Source organism: Hyperolius riggenbachi, chromosome 6 (genome assembly GCF_040937935.1).
Source record: "Hyperolius riggenbachi isolate aHypRig1 chromosome 6, aHypRig1.pri, whole genome shotgun sequence".
Classification (NCBI taxonomy): domain Eukaryota; kingdom Metazoa; phylum Chordata; class Amphibia; order Anura; family Hyperoliidae; genus Hyperolius; species Hyperolius riggenbachi.
Genome location: NC_090651.1, coordinates 310,742,826 through 310,765,858, shown reverse-complemented (window position 1 = coordinate 310,765,858; position 23,033 = coordinate 310,742,826). Strand labels below are relative to the sequence as shown.

The 23,033-nt window shown below is 39.9% G+C and overlaps 1 protein-coding gene across 1 annotated transcript in view; it reads left to right on the top strand.

Moving 5' to 3' along the window:
* Positions 1-1,761: 1,761 nt before the first annotated feature.
* The window catches only part of GRIN2D (glutamate ionotropic receptor NMDA type subunit 2D), a 982,184-nt gene continuing 960,912 nt past the window's right edge, over positions 1,762-23,033 (top strand). Inside the window, exon 1 of the mRNA XM_068241305.1 lies at positions 1,762-1,833. The gene's annotated coding sequence lies outside the window, so the exon portion shown is untranslated. The remainder of the gene's footprint in view (positions 1,834-23,033) is intronic.

Below are 23,033 nucleotides of genomic sequence, written 5' to 3'. Positions count from 1 at the left end.
ATGATAGAAACTGACAGCCAGGCAGTGAATTCACTGCCGTCAGCTGTCCATGGAAAAGAGGACTCAGGCTTGAATGGTGCCTTCTCCAGTCTACATTTTCCAGGCATTTTTTTTTTAAATAAATGCTCAATAGGATTCAAATCAGGCTTCATGGAAGGCTACATCAGAATAATCCGGTGACTTGACACCCTAATGTCAGATACAACAAAGCAGCCCCAAAAAGTAATCAATACTTCTCCATGTTTCACAGTAGGTGTGGAGAGCTGATGTGTCTTTCTCAAAAGCTCCAGTTTTGTCTCATCTGTCCAAAGGAAATTCTCACGGAGCCATTGTAAGCTGTCAATACGCTTTTGAGCCAATTCCAGTTTTACTTGTTTGTTTATTTTTTTAACTAGTGGAAAGCAATGAATAGTGTGATCAGACACTGACTAACCTTGACCTTAGACAGCTTGTGTCTCTTTGTAAAGTTTCGGTTGCTTGGTTTCCATTTTCTATCTTCTCATTCTGGAATGAATTCTCCTCTTGTCGTTGCATCCAAGAGGTTGGCTACAGGGCCATAGACCATAATAAACCTCTTAATATTAATTGCAGCCATTGCCACATGCACATCAAGCTGTTTCCGGATGATGTTCTAGCATTTAACATTTTGTGCATACATTTCTTTGTTTTCTCCTCAGACAGCTCTCTTCTGGTTGCTTTTCCTGATCAATGTTCTGTGTGGGACAATTGTTGATTTTTTTTTTTTTCTAAAGGAACCATCAAATTTGTCCAGGCTGTTTTAGAATGTCTTCTACGAACATGCAATACTTTATTTATTTTCATAGCTGCTTTGCTTTACTCAGCAACATATCAATGGCTTTTCATTGAATCACTTTCAAAGAGGCATAAAGCACTTTTTCATTGTGCTGTAAGGGCACCACGTTTGTCCACAACATTGATCTTGACTCAATAAGATCACCTGCAAGAGCGGAGAAACCCATTTCATCAAATGTTCCATGCATACCAAATCACTTATATGTTTTGGAACGCAGTCTCCTATGGGAGCAGGCGTGACCCAGGCTTTCAGGGTGCTGACTCCTCCCTCCCAGTACAGGCCCTGCAGGAGGAGGAATACAGTGGTCATTTCATTGTCCTTTGTACACATACATTAAAGCAAATCTGTGGTGGCCCTACAGAAAAAAAAATATATTCACCTATGGAGGGAGAAGGAAGGCTCTGGATCTTATAGAGCCTTCCCTGTCCTTTCCCAGTGTCCTGGTTTTTGCAATGTCCATCATTTGAATTTGCCGCCTCCAGGAGCTCTCAGAAGCCTTTAGAAGCACTCGCATCCCCGAGTGCTTCTGAAGAGGCGTAGATCCGTATATTGCATGCGCAACACGGAGCTGTCCCTCTACTAAAGCACTATGTGAGTGCTTCTGAGGATTCCCGAAGGTGTATTCAAACAGGACACCGTGAGAGGACCGGGAAGTCTCTTTAGGTCTCTACATAGGCGAGTACTTAACTTTTTTTGTTGCCTTCAGTTTTACTCTAAGGCATTTTTTTCTCCAATTTTTTTTTTCATTAAAAACGATCAATGGTAGGCAAAGGGCAGCAGGTCTGCCATAGAGGCTGCTAAATGTTTCCTCAAAATTAATCTTCCTCAAAAAAAGTGCTGCTACACTTAAGAGAAGAATAAATAAATACTAATAAAGCCACACTTTTAAGGATTACTGTTTTCTCATCTCAGTCTTTTTTTTTTATTGTCTTTGCAGTCCAGAAAATAAAATCTCAGATATTACTTTCCACAAATAAATCACACAAAACTATTTGGAGACAGAAAGGGAAAAGAGAGGGGTAAGTAGGGAACATTATTACAAGTGTTATCTTTGTATTCATGCGATTATCTTAAAGCTGGATTGTCAGCCATAAAATCAATTTCCATTTACCCCAATGCTCTGTGTTTATTAAGTAGTCTACATGCAGTCTGCATTGCAAGCATTCCAACATAATCATAAAACAAACATAAAAGGGTCCTAAAACAAGTGTGGCCTTCATGATCTTCACAAGTGTAGCCACAAAAACACCTGATCTAAAGTATAGTCCCCTGTATCAGAGGAAAAAGGAAAGTTAGTAGTTGGGGGGGGGGGCCCACAGCTCTGTCCCCCACGATTGCAGGGGCTGCTTCTCTCTAGTTACACTCCTGATAGGATGACAATGATAATTGATCAAAAGGATCTCTTTACCAGGATATGCAGAAACTCAACAGGTTGCTGGGCACATCAAGGATCCTCTAGTCTATCAATCCAGCTATACAGGACATTTTTTTTTTACTTTATTTATGACTGATAAGGAATTCATTTTGTTGAGAACAGCATGGAATCCATGTTGTTATTTACAAGATTACAGTGACAAGTGAGGGCACCATTCACGTTACTACAGAGAGAGGTCTGAGGCAGTGAGGGGATTTCCATCTAAACTGGATTTGGTACATACTGATCCCGGGATTTGCTGTGCAGGCTGTGAAAATCATTAAGGAATACTCCGGGGAAACATCTCCAATTAAAATGGCTAAAAAGCCTGCAAAACAAGATGTGAGCGGTGTGCTTTGTACACACCATTAGTAAGATTGCTGCTGACGCTTTGACCCCTGCATGACATTTGTCGGGTAAAAGGGAATATAATAGATTACTCAAACGTTGTCCTTAGATTTTCCCAGGAATGTTAATCCAATTATTGTAATAGTAAACAATGTAATGGAAAAGTGTTATGGAAAGGCAGTCGTAAATTGGCAAAAGGAATCCATCATTTTTTTTAGTTTTTGTTTATTTTTTTTAGGCATTAAATGAATGTTCTCATGCCAATATTAATGTTTGTATACGGTAAGAATTTGTCTGATGAATAGTTTTATAAATGTGTTCATATTTGAAGGCTCTGTATGCAGTATATATTTACAGAATTGTATTAACCACCTGAGCGGTATGGACGAGCTCAGGTCGTCCATACCGTCGCAGGGGATCGCACAGCCCCGGGTGGGTTTTTTTTCAAATCAAGTTGTTTTATATCATGTAGCTAGGCTAGCTACATGTGTCCCCCAATCGCCGCCAGCACCCTCTGATCCCCCCGATCGCCACCCTGATACATACCTCCCCCCAGAACCCGCAATGGCACAGCCTCAACAATAGCCTCCAGTCATCACTATGGGGAGGATCCGGCCTGCGCATGACGTCGATGACGTCAGACGTCCTGTCCGATTGTTGCCATAGCTGTTGGGGACGTTGCGTTTCTCGCGGGATTGCGGCTAGGTAAATATAGCCGGCGGCGATCGCGGGGACCGGAGCAGTGCCGGGGGACTTGGGGCACATGTGTAGCTAGCCTAGTGCTAGCTACACTATTTAAAATCAATTTAAAACAAAAATTTCCCTCCCGCGGCCGCGTGGCTGCTACAACTGAACACCAGGGAGGTTAAGAATAGCTAGCTAAATTTCCCTCCCTGCATTCTACTGGTCAGTAATGAGTGAAGATGCTGTTATTCTTTTCGCTTTAATTTTTGCAAAAATAATGTTAAATTCAACTTTTGAACGAAAATGGCATGGAAAATAATTTTGTAATCAGTCTGTCATTTTTTTTTGTAATTTTCCATGAAATTTTGCTCTAATAATAATATAAATAATTTTCTTAGTTTTTGTGGCAAAATAGTGATTTTTGTTGTTTTTACAGTAAAAACAAAGATTGTTTTGTGTTTTTGCTGTAAAAATGTGTTTTTTGGGGCATTTTTGCGAGTTTTTGCCATATTGAGAAAATGCAATGGTTTTTTTCGGAACAATTCTCTCAAAATTGAAAATGCCATTTTCAATGCGAATTTTGAAGCAACCCTGGTACTGATGTCAATTTAACCAGCTATTCTTGTTACTGTGGTCAGAATTGTTTATTAAACATTTTTTATGTTTTGAGGGTTGTTATGTCTGCTGTAAATTCTTATTGGTGTGATGGCAATAACCGTCTTGACTGGTATTATTGAGTAAGTGGAGCCCCATGCTTACCTGCTTTGAATTAAAGGACAAGGTGAAAATAGACTGATGGAAAAAATTGTATCTATCCTCCTTCTCCTAAAAACGTCTTTTATAGATATACCACAATTTTATTTTATATTTAAATCTAGTTTTTAAGTTTTTATACTGTATGCCAAATCTATGAATTATTGACCCTTTTTATCTCTTCTCTGCTCTCAGACGCCATTTAATGCTATAGTCTGACCCAGTCCGACCCGGATAGAAACTGTCACTTGCATACCTGATGTTTAACTTTTTCAGGCATAGAAAGAAAAAAAAGGAACACAGCCTAGTAATTTGTGTGCATGGCACTGTACATACACATGTCTATCTCATCATGTAACATGTCATCTTAGTTGTCCTTTAAGGAGTTACAAATAAGTAGCATGGTAAGTGTTCATAACCAATCAGCAACTGGCTTATAAATGGCTGCAAAAAAAGTATTTTGGAAAATTTAAAGGCATAGCATGTGCAATTACAACCCAGGATGAGCACAGCAGAACATTATTACACACAATGCATTACCCTATACTCATTATGCGTAAGATTTTACACACTTAAAGAGGAACTGTAGGGAAAATAACAAAATGAATAACCATTTAAGCCTTTTGAATGTAGCTGCTACATCCAAAAGGCTGCTGCCCCGCTGCTGCGCACTCCTGCGGCCGATTGCGTGCGCTCCCACGTCTCCGCCCGTTAGCACGGATTTCCCATTCATTGATCTAAGTCCATGTTAAAACGATCGCTGGCTTCTATGGGAAGCCGCGATCGTTCTAAGTTACACATCCCCTCTTCACTTCCTGTAAGTGATGCTTGCAGGACACCTGAAAAAAAAAAAGGCTGAGGTCATATTGTGACCAAATAGTACAACTACATATACATAATTTTTTTATGAGCAGACTCACAATTACATTTAAAATTAACTATGTACCTCCCACGCTCTCTCCCAAAAATACCCAAATAAAATTTTTAATACAAAAAAAAATACAATTAAAAAAAACAAACAAAAACAGTTACCTAAGGGTCTGAACTTTTTTAACCTCTTGAGGACGGCAGTGTTAAATCCCCTAAAGACCACTCCTTTTTTTGCTGAAACGGCCACTGCATCTTTAAGGCCAAGCTGCAGAGTCGCACAACACAGCATACAAGTGATTTCCCCCCCCCCCTTTTCCCCCCACCAACAGAGCTCTCTGTTGGTGGGGTCTGATCGCCCCCCTTGTGTTTATTTTTTTTAACAAATATTGTTGTTTGTTTTTTAATAAAAAATATTGTTTTTTTACATAACATTGGGGCATTGTACGTTGGAGAAACTGGACACAACTCTGCGCAAACATATAAATGGACACAGGCAAACTATTAACGATACCAAATCTGAACTCCCAGTTGCTACACACTTTCGTTCCAACGGACACAGCATGTATGATCTTCATGTCACTGCCCTAAAGGGTGGCTTCAAAACGTCAAATGATCGATTTAATAGCAGAAACAAAATGTATAAATTGGTTCAAAGCAGTGGACAAGGGCTTGAATAAGGACTAAAACTTTTTATATTGGTATGATGCTGATGATATTTAAACTTTCTCAGCCTATATAGCTAAACTTGTAAAGAATTTACGATACCTCTGTGTCAGTCCAACTCCCAGGTCTGTGAGTATGGTGTAAACAAGGATCCATATCTCAGCTAACAACCTCTCACCCCATTTAGATGTTCTGTTTCACTTAAGGCATCTTAATGACATGTATTTATGCTTGAAAACAATCTGTTTTCTCTTTTGATGTTGTATGTATATAGCTGTCTGTACCACCAGCCTGCAAACAAACAGGATGTAAGCCCGACGAAGGCTGCAAGGCCGAAAGCTTGCTTATCCTTATTCTTTTTAGTTAGCAAATGGTATCATCCTGATTTAAAACTTCTTGCTTTTACTGATGGCTAACACGGTACAATACCTTACTACTACTACTACATGTCTCTAACTTGTACACCATTAGTTATTTTTAATGTATTACTTTTGACAGAGTGTATTCAAGTGATCTAACCTTACATTACTCAGTAATATCCTTACCGCACAAGTTCATGCATGCAGTCACCATAGAGATGAAAGAATATAGATTTCTTTTTATGATCTTGCATGAAAACTGCTTAATGATATGTAATTTCTATATACAGCTTAAAGGGAACCTTAACTGAACGGGGGTAAAGAGTTTCACTTACCTGGGGCTATTACCAGCCCCCTGCAGCAGTCCTGTGCCCTCGGCGCCGCTCTTGAATCCTCTGGTCCTCCGCTGTCACTTAGTTTCGTTTTTGAAGACTCACCAGTCGCCGGCCGCCATGCGTATTATTGGACGCATTCACCAATGCAATTAGCGCTATTGCGGACCGCAACGCGTACAAAAATACGCGTTGCCGCATATCTACGCGTGCGGAATGCGGCAACGCGCATTTTTGTACGCGTTGCGGTCCGCAATAGCGCTAATTGAATTGGTGAATGCGTCCAATAATACGCATGCCGGCCGGCGACTGGTGAGTCGTCAAAAACGAAACTAAGTGACAGCGGGGGACCAGAGGATTCCAGAGCGGCGCCGAGGGCACAGGACTGCTGCAGGGGGCTGGTAATAGCCCCAGGTAAGTGAAACTCTTTACTCCCGTTCAGTTAAGGTTCCCTTTAAATCTTGAGCTACTTGATTGTGAGCTCCTCGGAGGGACAGTTATTGACAAGACTATATATACCGTGTACAGCGCTGCGGAAGATGTCGGCGCTATATAAATACTAAATAATAATAATATGAGTGATTAATGAATTAAAAATGGGTAATTTGGTTGCATAGTGTGCCTGGAAATTTGGGCTCCCAATGTAAATTGTGACAATGGCGGTGCAGAGTGGACAAGTATGGCCACTATTCCCCATATCATTGGAAGAGAGCTAGTTGCTAGGGGTAGGGTAGGGGGGTTTAGTGAAGCAGGTGGTTTCGGCACATGGCGCTCAGCCCCGAGTGCTAAAACTAGGCGCCTCATAGCAGCAATGTTATGCTGCGCAGGGCACGTAAGAGTAATTGAGTGCGCCAACGATTGCTGGACCCTGAATTACAACTCCCCCCAAGTGGCGATGACTCCAATGGGGAATAGTATTTAACGCCACTGGGGAAGTTTAGTGGCAGCAGGGAAAGCCATCATTGTTCTCGCCTTGCACACAACTCATTGAGGGCGTACTAATGCATACTTTAGATTTTGTGGTAGTTGTTGGTAAGGGAGATTAGTGTAAGGTGTAGGTTGAGGGGTTAGTGTTTGGCGTACACAAGGACAGGTTAGTGTTAGGTGTAGGGTAGCTGGTTTAGTGTTAGGCGTAAGCAAGGGGAGGTTAGTGTAAGGCCTAGGGTAGGGAGTTTGTGTTAAGCTCAACACACACCATACAATCTTGGTTGTACAGATTTACCAAATCTATGTAGTATAAGGGCCAACAGATTTAAAATACCTTGAATGATTGATTGGATAAGCTCTTATACTACATGAAAGTGGTAAGATTGAACAATCAAGATTGTATGATGTGTGTTGAGCCTTAGACATAGGTAGGGGTTGGTTAGTGTTAGGCATAGGTATGGGAGTTAGTGTAAGGCAAAGATAGGGGCAGGCTAGTGTTAGGTGTAGGGTAGTGGATTAGTGTTAGGCATAGGTAGGGGTAGGATAGTGTTAGGCATAGGGTAGGGGAGGTTAGTGTAAGGTGTAGGGTAGGGGGGTTAGTGTTAGGCATAAGTAAGGGGAGGTTGGTGTAAGCCGTAGGGTAGGTCGGGTTAGTGTTAGGGGTAGGTTAATGTTAGGCATAGAGTAGGATGTTAGTGTTAGGAGTAGGTAGGAGGGGTTAATGTTAGGCATAGGGTAGGGGGTTTATTGTTAGGTAGGTGGAGGTTAGTGTAAGGTGTCTTGTTGGGGAGTTAGTGTTATGGTGCCCATACACGATACAATAAAAAAGTTCGATTTTCCCGTTTATTCAATCAAAATGATCGAATCAAATGAAAGTTGAATTTTTTTTTTTTTGATCAAGAAATTTGAACGATTATCCCCTTTTTCGAGAAAAAAACTCTTTGGACATGCTGGAAAAATCTTTATATTTGATCTAACGGAATAATAGAACTAAATTATCTAATCAAAGAAAAATGAAAAATTGTACCATGTATGGCCACCTTTAGGCGTAGGGTCAGGGGGTTGGTGTTGAAAGGCGATAGAAGAATAGTAAATTACAGATTTTCTACTATCCATAATCTATAATGGTACTCTATTAGTCATATTACCATCATTCTACTATCTGTATTACCCGGCTCCCACATTTCTGAGCACCCGCTTTGTATGCACGCCTTCAGTTGCATGATTGACTGTATTTGTCAGAAGTCACAGATTCTTAAAAACGATGTAAGAAATGTGATTTTAAAGAGAGAGGTATTTCCTCACCAGAATCTGTGATCACTAGGATCTCACTGCAACCTCATTTATATTCAGTGCCTAAAGTAACTGTGTTTAATTACTGACAGAATAAGGATATCATCTGTAGTTTCTTGCTTATGTAAATTCTGCATTTACACTGTCAAAATCATCCATGTAGCGGAGATTTTAGTAGTGTATTCACTAAACAGCAATTTTTAAAAAGTCAGTGATCTTGAGAAAGAAACATCCGTCAGTTTTGTGAATGTATAATTAATGTACAATGGTCATTCAGAAGTTCACAGCTGCGCAACGCATTCTTATAGTGTAATGTAACTTGCATCCTGTCAGGTTAGCTTCTTCTCTCCCTCCACCACTTGTCACATGACTGCAGAACGCCAATAACTTTGTTTAGCAGCATTAATATGAACCCATCTCCAGTCCCTTCAACTCATAGGTGAGACGTGTGATGCTACTGCAGCTAAGGAATATTTTTTAAAAAAATATATGGTAATTGATTAAATAAAGGAGGTAATGTTATAGAGAAAAAACATCAGAAGATACAGTGACCCATATGAAAATGACTTTTTCTCCTGAGTTTTCTCCTAGATGATAATTTTAAACTTGGCCTAAAGTGAATGGTTACCGATTTAATAATAAAAAAGTCACCTAAGGAGAGGGAAGGCTCGGTCCTAATGAGCCTTCCCTCTCCTCTCCCAGTGCCCTCAGGAACCTCCGTTTAAATCCCCCGCCGCGGGGGACTTCGGAGGTCTTCGGGAACTCTCGGGCTCATAGACGGCGCTCGCGAATGCGCAGTATAGAGCGGCCTGTCTTCGGGAGCCCGAGTGCTCCGGAAGACTTCTAAAACCTCCCTTCAGTGGCAGAAGTTGCAGTATTTGACCGAACTGGTCGAATACTGCTACGGGGGGATCCTGAGCAGGACCGGGCACCGGGAGAGGAGAGGGAAGTCTCATTAGGACCGAGCCTTCCCTTTCCTTAGGTGAATATCTGACTTTTTTATTTTTAAATCGGTACCCATTGGCTTTAAGCCACCAAGCCAGAAAATAGCGAAAATAATTTTAACAGTAACTTTTTCAACTACTTTTTGGTAATGTTTCAGTTGCAGAGTGCTGAAAAGTTATTTTTAACAAAAGATGACAATGATCTCCTAGGAGAAGATTTAGTAGAAAAAGTGAATTGCATATGGCCCTGTGTGTCTAAAAAATAAATAAAATGTTTCTGTAGTTGATTATGTATAAGCAATAGTAACACTGTTAATTAGTGTGTATTCTGAATGGCATTTTTTAAATCGCCAGCTCATCAGGGTAAAGGTTGCTTACATAGAGGTCCAGTATAAAGAAAACTGGTCCCATTATGGTGCCATTTCTGGCTACAGCTACTCCTTCGAGACCAGAGACCAGTCTTTTCTTTTTGGTCCACTAGCATCTAGCACCAAGATGGCTTCACTATACAGTACCATGTTTTCTGGCCACGATGGCTATGCAAATGCAATGTGAGCAGCTTCCACAATCGAGCTTCCACGTCTCACCTTTGCCAGAATGCCCATGGCTGTAGGTGAAGAGATGTATTGATGTAGTGCATCATATGGTTGTGTCCTAGAGTAGGGCTGTCAGTAGAGCAGAGTGGCAAAGATGGACCCCGAACTCAGAACAGAAACTGCACTGAGAATGGGTCCACTAGATAGCTAAGGAGTATAACTGCTTCTCCCATCTAATTTTTTTTGTCCACTCGTACAAATACCACAATAAAAACAGTCATAACCCCCACAACTGGAAGCAGAGGTATTGAAGAAACGGTCTGAATTTCACCATAGCCTATAACTTCAATAAACAGCATGCACTCCATGTGGTGCTAGTTGTTAAAAATTGGCCCCGACATTTGGAATTAGAATAGTTGAACACAGGTGTCCATATTAATCACCTGCTAATAAAGACATGGAAGCTGAGTATATTAGGTAGGGTTTGCAGTTAGGGTTAGGCGCTAGATTAGAAGGGTAAGTGATAGGGAAGGGTAGAATAGAATTAACAATAAGTGTTAGATGGTTAACACTAGGCATCAGGAAGTTCTACTCATGCTGGGTGGAAAGGGGGTATAGATATAAGGTTAGGCATTAGAAAGGAGTAATATTAAAGTAGAGTGTATACAGGTTAGGCATCAGGAGGGGCTGTATTGTGGAAGGAGGACATGAATGGCATTGGGAAGTATTTTACATTAAAGTGAACCTCCAGACTAAAAATCTACTAAGCAGCACTGAAAAAGCTTGGTGTTTCTTTAAAGAAAACCTGTAACGACAAAAGGTTCTCCGGAGGGGGGGGGGGGGGGGGAGGGGGTTACTCACCTCGGTAGGGGAAAGCCTCCAGATCCTATCAATGCTTCCACCGTCCCCCTGTGTCCCACAACGGTCTTGCTCTGGCCCTCCGAACGGCGGGGATGTAAATATTTACCTTCCAGTGCAGGCGCGGTATCGGCTCTCCCCTCAGAGATGGGCGGAAATAGCCGATTGCTGTCGGGTCGCTATACTGTGCAGGTGTAAGTCTCCTTCAAGTACCCAAAGTACAGATTATCTGCACTGAAAGCTGCCATCTCCCGCGTGCACGTTTGGCTTGTATGTAGCTGAGACACTGATAGCAGTGTTTAGGTTTATGTATTGTAATCACTTCCTTGTTCTAGGTACACACTATACAAATTTCTGGCAAATATACCTGGCAGATCGATTATTTCCAACATGTCTAATATGCTTTTTAATCGATTTTTTTTTTCTGATTGTCCGATTTTTTTAAATTTTTGTTTAGTTTTGCCGATCGTTTCTTTCAATCGATTTTCATACAATTGAACAAAAATCGATTGGAAAATCGATCGGAAAAACTATCAGAATATCGAAAAATCGATCGAAATTCAGATATGTTGGAAATAATTGATCTGGCAGGTAAATCTGCCAGAAAATTGTATGCTGTGTACCTATAGTGGACTTGAACTCGTGCACAGGACTGAACAAATACATAGATAAATGCACTTTGTATGTATTTAGAGAGTTTAGCCTGTTTAAATCCCCCTCATTTGTGTCTTATCACAAGTTGTAATCTGTTCTATCCCCTGTGTCACATTACTGTGCCTATTGCAGAGATGGCAGATAAGGCCCTTTGAAACGACAGGAGGTTAACAATATGTCTGCTTCCATGAATCAGGAAGTAGAAACAGTGCAGATTTAGTTTAGAATTTGTATCAGGTGTAACAAAGAAATGTTTGTTTGTTTTTAAAGTTATTATGCTTCTGCACATATTTTAGAACAGAGAAGAAGTTCTGAGTTCAGGTCCGCTTTAAGTTCGGCAATGGCACTAAGCTTTCCACTGAAGACAAAAATGATGTGTTAAACTGTTTGAATGCTGTTCTGCTACTGTACTAGTGTTTTTTTCTGGTAGTACCCTTTGTGTTGTAAAGAATCTTTTTCAGAAAAGAAGAAATACTGAGCTTCATACCACTTTAAGGATATTTTCTTTTGTCAAAGGCAATAAAGATTGTAGCCTCAATATTCCTATGCACTCATGCCCCCTTTAAATAATGGTTTATCTGTACATCAACCTATAGTAATTTGTTTTATAAGTGCATTTTAGAATTTTACTTTTCTATTTTATATTCTAGGGAAAAAACACAAATACTGAAGCGTTTGCCTTCAGAGGATTATTTCACTGTTTTATGACCTTTAGCATATAGAATTTTCACACTCAGAGATTAAATGTGTTCAGTGCTGATGACGTGCCCTCGTGTTTTCTCCAGCGACCTGTAAAAAACATGTCAGTGAATTTTCTGTATGGGCCATTTATACATTTATGTGCTGTGATAATATTCTCCTTCAAGCACTTCTTTCATTTGCAGACAGTGGAGATTCATAACAATTTAACTTTTTTTTGATGTCTGAATAGATTGGGGAGGGTTTTAAGAGTCTGTCAGGCTAATAATTGCGAAGGAGGTATCCTATTGTTTCTCTCTTCTGCTGGGGATACACGGTACGACCCGGCAGCTCAATTGGCCACCGGATCGACTCCCGCCGCGTCCCCGCTCGTTCCCACCGCCGTCCGGATTGATTCCCGCTCGTCCCCGCGGGCGCTTCCTTATCTTCCGCTCGACTCCCGCTATTGTCTGCTCGCGGGGATCGAGCGGGCGGGGATCGAGTGGGGTTTATCAGACCTGTCGGAAATTATCAATCGAGCCATCAGCAGCTCGATTGATAAGGGGGAAAGCGTACCGTGTATCCCCAGCATAAGGAATCCCAAATTTCTGCCTCCAGCTGAACTCCCAGTATCCCCTCTGTTAACCCTCCTGCCGGTAATCCCGAACCTGGCTTCAAACTCGCCTCCCGGCCTGAGGTGTCCATCCTTCTTTTCTCCTGGCGCTCCAATTTCATCTCAGGCAGCATCCCTGATTAACTTCATTTCAATATTACTTCTCTTGCCTTAATTATATTATATTTTTGCTCTTTGGGAGCTTAAAAATGTTACATAGATAAGGTGAGAACAAAGGAAACAGCTGAAAAAGCTTTGTGATCATGCCCTTTATGTCCCGAGTTTTCTCCTAGGAGATCATTTTTCATTTTAGGTTTAAAATAACTTTTCCGCACTCTGCAATTGAAATAATGGCAAAAAGTAGGTGAAAAACTTCTGTCAAATACTATTTTCTTGCTTGCTTGCTCGTGGCTTAAAAGGCATTTTATTGATTAAGAGCCCATTCACACTAGAGCGTTTTGCCACGATTTTGACAAAACGCTCAAACACTAGCGCTAGTGTAATAAAACCCTATGGGTTCGTTCTTACTTGGGCGATTTGCGCTAATCACCGCAAATCGCCCCAAAACACGAAACGCAAATGTGTCAACTGCACTATTTTCAGGCGATTTCCCGGCAATCGCGTTTCACTGCTACAGAACCAGTAAACGTGATCGCGGGAAAAATCGCCGCAGTGTTCAGTGATTTTTTCCGCGTGAAATCGTGGGAAAATCACTCCCGCAAAACGCCGGCAAAAATCGCCGGCGTTTTGCGCTTTTAAGTGTTAATGGGCCCTGAGTGTGAAAATCTCACCTTGGAGAAAATGTTGGATAAAAAAATGAATTGAATAAGAGCCCTTTGCCCGTATGCAATTCATTTTTTCTACTGAGTTCTCTCCTAGGTGAGATTTTCAAACTTGTTAATGAAATGCCCTTTAAATCACCAACAAGCAAAAAAAACACTAAAAAAGTTTTGATAGTATTTTTCCAACTACTTTTTGGTAAATTTTCAAATGCAGAATGCTGAAAAGTTATTTTAACTAGAGGATGAAAAATTATCTCCTATGAGAAAACTCAAGAGAAAAAGTTAATTACATATGGGCGCCAGTGTTTGTTGTCAACTGCTGAAGACTTTTTTTTTTTCTTTTACATTTTTTAATGAACTTATTCACTAATTGCGATATGTCCCTTTAATAAAATATACCAAGTTCTTTATGCTGATTCTTTCAGCCTTCAGTCGTTTTCACTGTATGCATCCGAGCAATGTTCACCTCCCATTCATTAACCTATAATTTTATCACTACTTATCACAATGAACTGATCTATATCTTGTTTTTTCCGCCACCAATTAGGCTTTCTTTGTGTGGTACAGTTTGCTAAGAGCCACTTTACTGTAACTGCATTTTAACAGGAAGAATAAGAAAAAAACGGAAAAAAATCATTATTTCTCAGTTTTCAGCCATTATAGTTTTAAAATAATACATGCCTCCATAATTAAAACTCATGTATTGTATTTGCCCATATGTCCCGGTTATTACACCATTAAAATTATGTCCCTATCACAATGTATGGCGACAATATTTTATTTGGAAATAAAGGTGCATTTTTTCCATTTTGCATCCATCACTATTTACAAGTTTAGAATAAAAAATAAATAGAAATTTCATCTTTACATTGATATTTAAAAAGTTTAGACCCTTAGATAAATATTTACATGTTTGTTTTTTTTATTGTAATTTTTTTTTTTATATTAAACATTTTGTTTGGGTATTTTTGGGAGGGTGGGATGTAAACAGTAGTTTGTAATGTAAATGTGAGTTTTATTTTTTTTCACTTTTAGTTGTAGTTTTACTTTTTGGCCACAAGATGGCGGCCATGAGTTTGTTTACATGACGTCACTCTAAGCGTAACATACGCTTAGAGAGACGCATGGGGTACGCAACAGCCAGAAAAAGCGAAGCTTCTGAGAGAAGCTGTCGCTTTTTCTGCGGGGGAGAGTTATCAGTGATCGGGCACCATAACCCGATTCACTGATTGCCTGGCTAACAAACCGTGGGCCGGGAACGCGCGTGCATGCGCGCGATCGGCCGCGGACGCGCACATGGCCTCCTGGGCGTAGCTAGTACGTCCAGGAGGCCGAAGTAGTTAAACCCTTCCAGACCGCCCTTTAACACTTCACTTGCACATCGGGGTCATAGACCATGCTGGGCCGAAATTACGCATGAGCGTAATTACGCATCATAATTCAATGCAAAATTACGCGTAAGCGCTACGCGTAATTTACAGTCTTACGCGTAATTATTTATGCGTAAGCCGTAAAGCGGTATCGTAATTACGCTGTCTACTGTAATTGCTAGGTATGCGTAATTTTACGATGACTTACGCGTAATTTTTCGCGTAATTACTAACGTACAACTCTCCTTTTCTAAGAGTAGCCAATCAGTCAACATCCTAAGCAACCAATAGTATCTTCTCCCACCCTTCAGTATATAAGCGTACGTTTTGACGCATATGAATGATGTGTACGCAATAGCTGTCACATTGACGGCTATTGCGTACACATCGTCCGTATGCGTCAAAAAGTACGCATTAATGGGTATTACGGCACTACGCGTAACATCGTAGCGTAATCGCCTACATTACGGTATCCTTACGTGTAACTGCGTAAGTTAACGCTTAATTACAGTGATGAACCGTAGATAATCTCCTACGCCGTAACCGTAATTGCGTAATGCGTAATATCGTAAAATTACGCGTAATGATCCGTAAGCGTAGATTTTTCCATTACGACCAGCACTGGTCATAGATATGCATATTTGTTTCTTTACCTCGCCATTCGCGATCGCCAGTGCACTCCCATTCGTTTTGGTCCATGATCAGTGAATGAGAGCAGCCGATCACAGTGCCTGTAATGAATGGAAGCCGGCATCGGCGAGATGCCATTATTAATTCACAAAATGAAAGTAAAGGTGCCCATACACTCGTCAGATTGGCAGCAGATAGATAAGAAATGCATCTGATGATCTATCTGATGCCTTTTTAGAACATTTTTTACCAGGATAGAATTCCAATAGATTTCAGTTTGAAATCTATTGAAATTCGATCTGATGGCATTTTTTTGCCATCAGATTTCCATTAAGGCCAATGCAAACTGATAAGCAATCTCATCAGATCGACCTAAATTTTCCACCCTGCAAGTTCGATGGAAATCCATCGAAATCGATCGAAATCGGCCGTCGATCGGTCGATTGGCCAACCGATTTGCAATCGATTGATCGATCGATCGATCGGGATCGATCGGTCGGCCAGAAAATCGGCTGAGTGTATGGGCTGCTTAAAGAACAAATACACAACACTTCCTGTGAACTGTTCACAGTACACCAGAATTAAGAGTGGTGACATCTTGTGGCCAAAAAGTAAAAATACACCCACATACACTATTATATATAAAAAAATAAATACATTTTTATGAGTTTTTAACCCCTTAACCCCTACTGCATAGTACCAAAATAAAACAAGTGTAAAAAAAAATAAAAATGATAGAATTTAAAAACAAATATACCGTACATAAATAGTTACCTGAAGGACTTTTTCAATATGTATGTCATGAGGGTATATTAATGTTATTTTTTGCAAATAAAGGCTAATTTATTGATAGAGCATAAAAAAAGTAAACGGAAAAATACACTTTTATTTACAAATAAACAAATGTGTGGGTTTTATCTACAATAGCACATTTTATTTTAAAACTATAATGGATGAAAACTAAGATATAATGATTTTTTCATTTTTCTTATTCTTTTTTAAAATGCATGCAAATAAAATAATTCTTAGAAAAACATACCACTCAAAGAAAGCCTAATTTTTGGCGAAAAAAAAAATATATAGATAATTTTGGTGTAATAAGTAGCAATAAAGTTATTGGTGAATGAAGCGGGAGGAGAGTGATGTGAAAATTGTTCTAGTTTTTAAGGGGAAAAAAATGTTGTTGGGAAGTGGTTAAAAATCCACTTAGAAAAAAAGCATTTATATAATACTGCCTACTCTGTATTGTATAGTTTACTTGCTTGTACTTTCAGTAGGAGCTCTTTACGCTTCACAAATGTGCGTTTTAAAGTATTCAGAAAGACAGTACTTTAGAATGGCAGGAGAACAGATATATTGTGACGGGTGACTTCATTTTCTTGGCAGGAGTCACAGAGTTTTCCTGTTTTTGAAAATATGTTGTATAGTTAAAGGGTAAAAGAGAAGCTTAAAGAATAGCTCACACTGTGTAATATAGCTCACTTTACATCTTCATGCAAATAAGAATATGCTTGCTGTTCAGATTTTTCATCTACTGTCTGACACCAAATATAAAACTAAATATAAAACTGACATATGCTCTGTTCTCCAGTTAAAGGAGTTTCACCACAAAATAGTAACTATTAGGAATGTATCTTTTTTATCTTTATTTTTATTTTTTTTATTTTTTTGGGGGGGGGGGGGGGGGGTATGTAAGTTTAAGAGGAACTTTATCAAAATATATTAGTAAGGGAAAAGAAAATAATCACCACACTGCTATTTTCATGAATAATCAGATTTCTATTAATTTAACTTGCACAAAGAAGCTCTCTCTCTTGTAAATGTGCTTTATCTCCAGCAGTCACCCATAGAAAAACAATCTCTTGCAGCCTGGAGATCTAGGTGCATCTCAGTTTTGTAGGAGAAAATAAAACTAAACCTATTAACTCTTTCATGCACTGCAAAAAATGTGTTTTCTGAACATATAAGTAGTTATGCTATTTATAAGTTCTGAAAATACAGTGTAATTTGTTCGTGTTATTTGATCCTCTGTAAGCCTGCAGGTCAGCATCTTTAATGCTGTCAGGCGTAAAACAGCACAGACTGCCCTTATCTATAAAAACACGCAACTAAAAATGTGATAGTCTAAAAGCTTGTTTTATATATGTATGATGCCGGCGCTATATAAATACTAAATAATAATAGTAAATCAGGTTCTGATTGTTGGTGCGGGTGAAATTACATTAACTCTAACACAGATGTCACCTTTTAGGTCTTTTTCAGAGGATTCAAGGGAACAGCAAAGCATTCACCCACTTCCTGTTGAGAGCTGTGGTTGGACTATATATCATGTATGTGTTAAACACAGCAGCGAATATAAAAGCCAAGGCTGTACAGAAGTGATTTAAGTGCACTGTCCCTTCACGTACTTGGTTTACAATGGCAGTGCTGAATAAGCACATAAAATCCTACTCTGTAGTGAGGGACTTGCTGTCTCCACATAAACAGAAATAGGATTTCAGTTGGCAGTTCTGAAATGGGAGCTGCTTGTTCTGCGGCAACAACACTATTTTCCCAGAAACATGTGAAAGTGATGTTCCGATTAAAACCTTTTTTTTCAGTTAGTGTAGGGTAAGGTTAGCACCTCTCAGGGTCGTAGCAATAGGGGTTGCAGAGGTTGCGACCGCATCGGGGCCCTTGGGCCAGGGGGGCTCCAAAGGGCCCTTCTTCAACTACAGTATTAGCTCTCTATTGGTCCTGTGCTCATAATAATCACTTCTATAGATACTTTGAATAGTTGTAATCATTAAGAAACTCCTCCCCATCCCCTTCTTGCACCTCTGACACTGTAGTTGCAATTGGCAGGTTTTGGTGCGCCGTATCAATTGTTATGTATAGAGTGCTTGGGGGGCCCCATCGTAAAACTTGCATCGGGGCCCACAGCTCCTTAGCTACGCCACTGGCTCTGTCAGGTCTGTATTATTTTTTTGTGTCGTTGTTCTATAAATCCACCTTGGAATTATGTTGCTCACAGCTTGCACCTATGTAATTGCACCATGTTTCTGTTGTTAGGCTTGTCTCAGCTTGGTAGCTCTCCATGCTTTATTGTGAAAACTGATGTCATTTGCTCTCAGCTGTTAGTGAGACGGGAGATACCATATATGTAGAGCCTAGTCTTACAGATATTTTGTATCTTTTCTCAGCATAGCTCAAAGGGATGCAATAAGCTTAATTTGTGCAGACTTATGGACCAATGAAATAAATGTGGTAGATTGTACACGGTACAACAATCATAATATAGCTTTGCTGGAATGAATGACAATATGCATGATGAAGAATGAAAAGGCAAACTAAAGAACCTCCCTATTGAAATGGTGTGCACCACAAATCAGATAATTAAAAGAAACGTTTATTCATCAATAATGCTTGACAATTAGCACCCAAAAGAAACCAAATAAATACATAACTAACCCCTCATAAAACACTTAAAACTGTGCAGCTACATCCACAAATCAGAATCAGAATCAATTTTATTTCGCCAAGCAAGTTTGCACCTACAAGGAATTTGTCTTGGCAGTTGCTTAACAAACACAAACAATATTGCAAGTCAAGGACAAATAAATAGCCCTCCACCCTTTGGACACTTACAGGGGACAAAAAAAAAACCCTGACAAGTGGAAACTTGGGGCCAAGCAATACAGATGAAAATCGAAAAAATTTGAATATAGTATAAAAGTCCATATATTTCCGCAACTTAACTTAAAATGTGAAACTAATATATGAAATAGACTCATTACAGGCAAACTGAGATAGTTCAAGCCTTTATTTGTTATCATGTTGATGATTATAGCTTACAGTTTATGAGAACCCCAAAATCAAAATCTTAGACCATTGGAATATTGTGAAAATGTCCAATATTCTCGGGTCAAAGTGTCAGACTCATCAGCTAATTAATCCAAAACACCTTCAAAGGGTTCCTATTCCATATATTTGTTTCACCTTTTAAGTTGAATTACTGAAATAAAGTGACTTTTGCACTATATCCTTATTTTTCGTGTTTCACCTACAAAATAAATACCTGTAAATAAGTCTGTCTTGTTCACATCAAAGTTTAATCATCTGACACAACATTTTTGTGAAAATACAATTTATTTTTGATAGGTCTGGAAGCACCACACTGCTATTTTCATGAATAATCCGATTTCTATCAATTTAACTTGCACAAAGAAGCTATATCTCGTAAATGTGCTTTATGTGCAGCAGTCACCCATAGAAAAACTATTTCTTGCAGCCGAGGCATAGGCGAGAGAGGCTCCAGGCTCACTCAGCTATCATTCCCAAATTGTGTTTGAAGCAGAGAGAAATAAAAAAAGGGGATGCATGGCAGTGACTGCAAGCCAGATAACTAAAGATTAAGGTACTGGGGGGTTTGGGCCCCTACAGGGACTCTTTGTCTAATAGGAATCAGTGTGTGATGGCTGGCTGGAGGGATGGGGGGAGCACTTTGGTGTCTCAGCTTTGGGTGCTGGAGTACATTGTCCCAGCTCTGCTTACAGCCTGGAGATCTAGGTGCATCTTAGTGTTGTACACGAAGTCTTGTAGGAGAAAATGAAAGTAAACCTATTAACCCTTTCATGCGCTGTAAAAAAGGTTTCAGAATGTATAAATAGTTAGGCTAATCTACTGGAGCAGAGTAGAAGTTTTGACTGCAGTACCAAAGGTATTTTCCATACTCCCATATGGCTCAATCATGGGAATTTATAATAAAAGCATAAGAAAGTATCTGGAATTAACATTTCTGTGAACAAAACTGTGCATTGTGGGACAGGTAGAAACTACAGTATAAGGGTCCTTTTACACTATATCAGCTGCTGTCATTGTAACTGAAAGGACAAGTGATGTGCTGCCCAGTGGCCATGTTTCCCTATGGCCTCTTTCACACTATACACTGAAAAACAAAAGCTTTTTCACAATGCACTGTTAGGGCTGGTGCACACCGAGCGGCTTTTTCAGCGTTTCTGCAGCCGCCTGCGGCTGCGGATCCGCTTGGTCAATGTATCTCAATGGGGTGGTGCACACCAGAGCGGGAGGCATTTTGCAGAAACGAAAAATGCCAGGGTGAGGCATTTTTTGGATTGCGGGTGCGTTTCTGCCTCAATGTTAAGTATAGGAAAAACGCAAACCGCTCTGAAAAACGCCTGTTCAGAGCGGTTTTGCTGGTGTTTTTGTTACAGAAGCCGTTCAGTAACAGCTTTACTGTAACAATATATGAAATTTACTATATTGAAATCCGCTGCAGCAATCCGCAAAACGCTAGCAAAACGCCATAGAAAAATAACAAAAAGCGTTTCAAAATCTGCTAGCATTTTGCGGATCTGCTAGCGGTTTCTGGTGTGCACCAGGCCCTATAGAGGAAAAAAACGCATGAAACTGCAATGCATAGCAATACATTAAAGGCCACTAATACTGTTGTGAAAAAAAAATAAAATTTAACATACATAGAAACACTTAAATAAAAAGTACATTTCTCCTTGAGTAAAATGTGCTATAAATTAATTTAATTATGTTGCTGCCACTTACAATATGTAGCAGGAATCTGAAAGACCTTACAGGTTGTGGACTAGTCCATCTCCTCATGGGGTATTCTCAAGGTTTCCTTTAATTATAGAATGACAGTTGTGTTCAGCCCAATTCCCAGCCAGAATAGTCTGCAAACAGGTTGGGGGAGGGTTGCATCTTTGTATAGATCCTTTTCAGGGAGTGCTTTTGTAAAGAATAAATGAAAGGCTGAGAATCCCCCATGAAGAGACGGACTAGTCAAAAACCTGTCAGTTCTGTCAGATATCTACTACCGACAGCAATATAGGAGAAAAATGTACTTATTTGTATGTGCTTAAATGTATTTTACATTTTACAAGATAGGGGTCCTTTAAATAGGAACTCCAGTGAAAATAATGTAATAAAAAAGTGCTTCATGTTTGCAATAATTATATATAAATGATTTAGTCAGTGTTTGCCCATTGTACAATCTTTCCTCTCCCTGATTTACATTCTGACATTTTAAGACATGGTGACATTTTTACTGCTGGCAGGTGATGTCAGTGAAGGAGATGCTGCTTGCTGCTTTCTTATTTGGCAGTTGCAATCAGCTGTAAACAGCAATGTAACAAGGCTCCTGCAGTGTGATGTCAGAACCATGGTCCTGACATCCCACTGTGGGAGGGGTTTCACCACAATATCAGCCATAAGAGCCCCCTGATGATCAGTTTGTGAAAAGGAAAAGATTTGTCATGGGAAAGGAGGTATCAGCTACTGATTGGGATGGAAGTTCAATTCTTGGTTACGGTTTCTCTTTAAGTGTAAAAGGGCTCCGAGAGAACAAATTATAAGCACTAAGCAGGCATCAGATACTTTTCATGAACAGATAGTGAACTCTTTAATTAGGGACATTGTGGACTTGTGGTTTTCGTTAATAGCCAATAAAGACTGCCTTGTCGTCTGCTCTAAAAGTTTTCATTTCCCATTTGCTGACCCTAATGACATACTCAGAGAGTAGTAGGTAGTAATAATTTAGAGGATTTTCCCTTGCCTTATAAAACCGCCAGGAGCAAGGCTGTATTTATAGTTTATACAGCCCTAGGACACGGAGCTTTAATTCACCCTGAAGTATCCAACACATTCTATGCAGTTCGGTTGTACCTGCGCGCACTGAAGCATAGAATCAAATATTTAAAATGTAAAAATGGGGTGAGAATATAATATGATTGGGCTGTATTTTTCTGCTTACATGGCTGCCTTAGGCTTTTGTCTTCTGGGCATATATCGCAGCAAACGGTGGAATCCTATTTCACCGTGTCACGTCTCACGGAAGACTCCCGTCTTTAGATGAGAATTCCGTAAAGCCCCAAATACATAATGCCCCAGAGTATTATATATGTTGGAATTTCAGAACTAGCTTATGTTCTTTAGAAATACCGCGTTCTCAAATTTTAAGCAAATGGTGCTTTGTAGTGCCTGTAACAGTCTTTCCGTGGATTTGTGTTCAACAACAGGGATGATAAAAGAGAGAAAGAGAGGAGCCCCCTTCGGTGTAATACGTTTCTGGATGTGAAACTAATTGGTGTAAGCGCTGTGGGAATGATTTACCAAAGTTGGAAAGCGGTAAAAAAAAAAAAAAACACTACAGAAAGTGTGCGATCCAGAAAACCTGAATCAGATTTTTTTTAAAGAGACACATTAACACAAAAACAGCCCCGGGGGGTACTTGCCTCGGAAAGGGGAAGTCTCTGGATCCTCTGGCAGAAATTAGAATTGTGCATGCAATGCCGAGCTTGGGCTCCCAAAGGCTTCCAAAGCCTCCTTCAGCGGCAGATAGAGCAGTATTTGACGTAATTGGTGGAACACTGCTAATGGGAGCCAGCGCTGGAACGCGGGGATCAGGAGAGGAGTGGGAAGGCTCTATAGGACTCAGAGCCTTCCCTCTCCTTAGGTAAGTATCTGGCTGATTGTTTTTTCTTCCCATTGACTTTAAA